Here is a 6,960-nt window from a genome sequence, read left to right as displayed (position 1 = left end):
GGGTGATGGGGAGGTAGGGAAATTAATAGCTTTTAAGGCAGGGGAAATTGAGAAAAAAAAGAGGCAATAAATGAGAGACAGAAATTCAGAGGCACATAGAGATTATTCTAGATCACTGTTTATATTTTATCACTCCTTATATTTTAGACTTCTTGAGAGCAAGCAGTCATTCCTGATTTCAATGTAACACAGTTATTCTATGAGTTGCATGCATACCCAGAACATAATGAAACTCAGAACACACTGTATATTCAGGCCTTCCCAATCTATTTTGACAAGGCAAATGTGTATGGCTTCTGTGCAAAGCCACCAAATATGGCAACCCCAAACTATGAAGAGTGGCCTGCAAGCTAACCCAATAAATCTTCCTGAATGGAAAAAGGGTCCCAAGCATTCTCAAACTCTTACATTTGTCACAAAAGTGATGACTCACATATTTCTAATTCCACCCCAAGATTGTGTCTCTTTCTGATTCCGTTATATCTTTAGAAAGAATGCTGGGATTCATTTATGGAGCTTGGATGGGGGCAGAGGTGGGAGCAGATAGCCAAATGGTAGAGTCAGTAGGTAACTTTTCATTAGTACCATGTTCTAAACAGCCAGAGCTAGGCAGCCCTAGCCCCCTGACAAAAGTTGGGTTCACTTTAAAAAAGAGGCTACTTAGTAAGTATAAAGAAAGCAGCAGGGCTAGACGCTTTTCATTCCTGGTCAAAGTGGTTAGCTCAAGATGCTGGGGAAAGGAATTGAGTTTTATTTCCCCTGCAAAATACCATCTGGTGTTCTCTCAGACTCTTTATGAAGAATCTTACATTGTTTGAGCCATGCTCTGGCACATAATAAGTGTTGAACAACTGTGGTGCCCACCTGTTAGAAATCAAAACTGGGGTATTAAAACCAGCAGTGCTGACCCATTAGAAGGGCCTGACCATTTTGCATGGAAGGCTAACCTCTCCTAAACCCAGGGATTAGAGTATTCACATTGGGGCAATAACTGAAGCAGGTGCTCATTCTATGAGTTGTTCAGAGTATTTTTTCCGACTGCATTGAGGTAGGAGCTGAAATAGAGTAAGTCTTCAAAGGGCATGACCCTAGACAGGGGATTGGGACATAAGGGAGACATTCCTTATTCTTTGCTTCCTTGGAAAATGGAAAGAGAAACTCTTGGCACAAAATGGCTGCTAGAGAACTAGGAGAGGGGAGATGATTAAAACAATAGGGATATGGTCATTCAGAACACAACTCTCACCAGTAATGTACATTTAAATTCTGAGTCTCTAAATAAGCAATAGTTTCAAAAGGGATACCTTATCATTAATTATAAAATAAACAGATTTTTCAGGGAGGAGGGCTTCTCTTGTGCCTTCCTTTTAGAGACTTGTTTGTGGGATACTGTACACCTGGGGAGTATTTTTTAAAAATCAAGTTTTAAGTAGCATTTATTATTTCTAAATACAAGGATTTATGGTTTTGCTCTGTCTTTTTCTTAAGATTCCATGAACCTATAAGGGTGACTAGAAATTTGGTGCTAGTAATATCCTTGGGACATCAGGGTTTGAATAACTGAATATTGGGATAAGTAGTTTTGGTGAGAAGGTTGTGGAGGAGACAATGACTTAGGTCACCTTATAGAACAGAAGTGGTAACATTTATATGGACACACTTCTATAGACAGAAAAGGGGTGAGTAGAAGGTCTGAGCAAAGACTTCAAAATAATGAGGTACTGTAGGGCGTAAGGCAGGATATCCTGCTAGCTGAGTGGCTTCGATGTGTCTGAGAGACCTGGAATAAAACTTTATTGTTTTTCTTTTAATGTTTTTATTGATTTGAGAGCGAGAGAGAGAGCGAGAGAGAGAGAGAAACATTCATGATGATAGAGTCATTGATTGACTGCCTCCTGCACTCCCCTCACTGGGAATGGAGCCCGCAACACTGGCATGTACCCTGACCGGGAATTGAACCATGACCTCCTGGTTCATAGGTCGACACTCAACCACTGAGCCATGCTCGCTGGGCGAAACTGTATTGTTTTTACCAGCATGTTATTTTCTAAGCATTGTTTTCCTCATTTGTAAAATGAGGATAATAATAATGATGATGATGATAATACTTCATAGGGTTCTTGTGATGATTAAATGAGACCATGAGTGTATAAATGTACAGTTCCTGACACATAAGTTCTTAATAAATGTTAGGTATTGTTAAAACTACTATTGCTGAATAATAGAAACTAAAGTAAACCTCATCGAAACAGAGTTCATAGCACCTTTGAGAAGTTCCTAATCTATTTTGTGCTTACATTTAAACCATATCTGAGGTGTTCATTGTTTTTTTTAAATGCCTGAGCATTGGAAATATACAGACCCAACCCTGAATTGGAGCCCTGTCACTTTCTAGCTATGTGACCTTGGGAAAGGCACTTCCCCCTCCTGGCCTCAGTTTCCTCATATAAAACAGGGCCAGTTATAATAACTACCTCATAGGACTGAAGATCGAATGAGGTATGAGAAAGTGCACGTACAGGGCCTGGCACAGAGCAAGTACCTGATAAATAGGAACTATAGAATAAGTTTGGGCAGACAGCCTGGCTGCAGGGTTCCTTGCACTCCACCTCCCTCCACCCCCTTGTTAGTCCCAACTAGAGTCTCATCAATCTGCCACTCTTCTCAGGGGTTTGTGGAAATTCCTGGCGCAGATGTCTCCTACAGGGACAAATTTTGGATATCCATCCACCCCTGTTACCACTGAATTATGGGGAAAGAGAAGGAGAGAAGACCCATTGAGAGGGAGAGGAGAAAACAAACGTCTTCTGTATACTCCTGCCCTGGCTAGCCCAGGCTTATGCCTGAAATAGGTGTTCGGTAAATACTTGAGGAATGTATGTACAAATGAATGAAAAAAGAGAGTTGGCGGGCAGACATCTAGGAAGGGGAAAAAAAAAAAAAGACATGAGAGTCATGGCAAACATTTCCTGACTATGCCTCAACTTCTCTCTATCTCAGAGGTCTCCCTTGGCCATGGATTATGGCCAACCCCAGTTCTCTCCTTCCCTTTGCACAGGGTACATGTGATACCCTTCAAGTATCTTCAAGATACCCAGACAGAAGCTTGGGGGTAGATTGGGCTTCCCACTTTGGGTTCAGAGCACTTGAATCTCTCAGCTAGGGGCATAAAACATTCTCTTGCGGGTCTCAGAAGGCTCCTTAAGGTATATCCAGATAAAATCCTATCCATCATTGTGAGATTCCCTTCTTGTCCTGAGACCACACAGGGTGCCAGATGACGGATCCACTAGTTAACTTCCATTTTTCATTTCACACGTGTCAGCAATATGACTACTAGATTTTGCCATGAATGATGTGTAAAGGAGTGAAGACATCTGTACACACAGGTGGATCAACACAAACACTGAACAGGCATGCTAACCATGGAAAGGACTGAGGCTAAGGATTGTGTTTTTTTATGGGGAAAATTGGACAGATACATGCAAAAAAAAAAAAAAAAATGAAACTAGACCACCTTCTTATACCACACACAAGAATAAACACAAAATGGATTAAAGACTTAAATGTTAGACTTGAAACCATAAAAATTCTAGAAGAAAACATAGGCAGTAAAACCTTGGATATTTATTGTAGCAATATTTTTTTCTGATATGTCTCCTCAGGCAAGGGAAAGAAAACAAAAAAATAAACAAATGGGACTACATCAAACTAAAATGTTTTTGCACAGTAAAGAAAACCATCAACAAAATGAAAAGACAATCCACTGAATGGGAGAACATATTTGCTGATACATCTAATAAGGGGTTAATATCCAAAATTTATAAAGATCTTATAAACTCAACAACAGAAAAACAAACAATCAAGTTAAAAATTGGGCAAAAGACTCGAATAAACACTTTTCCAAAGATGACATACAGATGGCCAATAGACATAAGATGCTCAAGGTCACTAATCATCAGAGAGATGCAAATTAAAACCACAATGAGATATCACCTCACACCTGTCAGAATGGCTACCATCAATGAATCAACAATCAACAAGTGTTGGTGAGGATGTTGAGAAAAGGGAACCCTCATGCACTGTTGGTGCAAATGCAGATTGGTGCAGCCATTGTGGAAAGTAGTATGGAGTTACCTCAAAAAATTAAAAACAAAACTGCCTTATGATCCAGCGATTCCACATCTGGGAATTTACCCAAAGAAACCCAAAACACTAATTCAGGAGAATAAATGCACCCTTATGTTCATTGCAGTATTATTTACAATGGGCAAGATTTGGAAGCAGCCCAAGTGTTCATCAGAAGATGAGTGGATAAAAAAGCTGTGGTACATTTACACAATGGAATGCTACTTGGCTGTAAAAAGGGAAAAATAATTACCCTTTGTGACAGCATGGATGGACTTGGAGAACATTATGCTAAGTGAAATAAGCCAGTCAGAGAAAGGCAAGTACCATATGACTTCACTCATATGTGGAATCTAAAGAACAAAATGAACTAACAAGCAAAATAGAGACAGACTCAGAGCGAACAGGTTGAGAGCTGTAGGGGGGGTTGTGGGGCTGGGTGGGGTGTATGGAGGGATTGAGCAAAACAGAAAAAAAAGAGAAAAAACTCATGGACATGGACAACAGTGTGGTGATTGCCAGAGGGAGGAAGGTATTGGGGGGATAAATGGTAATAAACAGAGACTTGGGGTAGTGAACACACAATACAGTGTACATATTATGTGTTGTGGAATTGTGCACCAGAAACCTGTATAATTTTGGTAACCAGTGTCATCCCAATAAATTCAATAAAAAGGAAAATATGTAAAAAATAAACAAAAACAAAAACAAACCTTATGTGTCGTGGTTTCTCAATGCCTTTCATAAGCTCAACTTCTGTTCTGACATTTGTTTTAAATAAGGTTTCCTTCCGTAAAAATACCACTTAAGAACACACACGCAGAATGTGCATTTGGCTATTCCAGGGTGTTAAATATTTTATTTGATGTGCTGATTTTCAAACTACATTGCTGGAAAATTAATATATACTTAATTGCCTGTGTGACAACCTCCCACCACAGAAGCAACAGTGAATCCTGAATCCTTGATTCTTTACCTCTTGCTCCCTGTGAGATCCCAACTTAAATTTTGTACTCAATCTCTTGTTATCCACAAATTTTGCAAATGACTCAAAAACCAGGCAAAACACCTCCAAAAGAAGAATAAAAACAGCAAGGAATTGGAAAGAGAGAGTGTAAAGATTCCACCTTATGTGATGTGATTAAGAATTTTAAATATATATATTTTAAAGAGAACTGTTAAGTCAGTCCTTTTTTTAATTTTACTTTTTATTGAATTTATTGGAGTGACATTGGTTAATAAAATTATATGGGTTTCAGGTGTACAACTCTATAACACATCATCTGTATATTGTATTGTGTGTTCACCACCCAAGTCAAGTCTCCTTCCATCACCATTTATCCCCCCTATACCCTCTTCTACCTCCCCCCACCCCCTTTCCCTCTGGTAATCACCACACTTTTCTGTTTCTATGAGGATTTTTCTTTGTTTAATCCCTTTACCTTTTTCACCCAGTCCCGCAAACCCATTCCCCTTTGACGGCTGTCAGTCTGTTCTCTATGAGTCTTTCTATTTTGTTTGTTAGTTTATTTTGTTCATTAGATTCCACATCTGAGTGAAATCATGTGGTACTTGTCTTTCTCTGACTGGCTTATAGCCAGTCCTTTCTAATGCGTGTAACTTCATGATTGGTTCCACATTCACTTCATCTCTTGCTCGATCTGGTTTGTGGGGCCTGACTCAGCAAGCTCTTGTTTTATCTCATTCCACACATGCTTAGAGGGACGGGTATCTATAAGTTGCCCTTTTATTGTTAAAATAAAAAGAAATTGGTGAAAACCAGAGCTGACTTCCAATGTGAGCAATTCCAGCTAGTGGGTCAGTGAGTGAGCCCCAAGTAGTGTGCAGAGGGAACCCTGAGGTAGGGGTAATTTTGGCTGAATGACAGCTGGCTGGGCAGCTGGTGGAGAGCAGCTGCAGGAGGGGGACTACTCTTCTATGGAGGGTCGAATTTAAAGTTGGACTTCTGTACAGAACTGTTCAAGTTGACCTTACTCTGGTTGGATTATATACCTCAGTGTATGTTACCAGCTTATGCTTTGTCATCAAATGCACAAGGAGTGGGGGAGTAAACAAGGGGCGCAAAGAAGGACGCTTGCCCACTTCTGGAGTCACAGCATTATTGAGGAGGTTTCAAGACCCAAACGTGGCAATTCCTATTTTACATCCTTCTCCTAAATATGATATTTGGATAGAACTTAGTGTTGAGAATTTACCCTCAACAGGGCTTTCATTTAAAGTTTAAAATGTCCTTTCATAACTGTTGGAAAGGAAGTTTGTATACATAAAGAGTATCTGAGATTTGCCCATTTCTCTATTTTTTTTTTTTCTGACTGTAAATCCTGTGCTCTGTAAATAATTTTTGGGTCCAAGAAGACCAACAACATGCATTTTCATACCCTACTGCCTGCTCTGCTTCCGGAGCCCACAGCAACAGGAGGGGGAAAAGGCATCTATGAGGCAGGATATGACAAATGGATCCAAACATACATATTTAAGAAACAAACTCATCATCTTCTAAGTTTTAAAATTCACCATGAGCAAACACAAGTGTGGGCTTCATTGGGGGAAAAAATGTACTGCATTCCACTTAAAGCAGGAGTTATATCACCAAATACCAAATTCCTGCAATTTGGTAATTGCAGAAAGGTGAGAGCAACATTTCACCCAGGTGCACTGGACAGCACACCTGTAAGTTTGGGAGCAAAGTCTCAGCTGTTAAACCTGGGGGACCATGAAGCAAGCCTTGAGCTGGGCTATGAAAGGGAAAGTGGCAAAGGAAGAAGAGAGACTCTTGCTCCTACACTCCTTCTTTCCAGTGGAACCCAAGTT

The sequence above is a fragment of the Miniopterus natalensis genome, chromosome X, assembly GCF_054644295.1.
Source record: "Miniopterus natalensis isolate mMinNat1 chromosome X, mMinNat1.hap1, whole genome shotgun sequence".
NCBI classification, from domain to species: Eukaryota; Metazoa; Chordata; class Mammalia; order Chiroptera; family Miniopteridae; genus Miniopterus; species Miniopterus natalensis.
Note: the sequence above shows the minus strand (reverse complement) of the source record.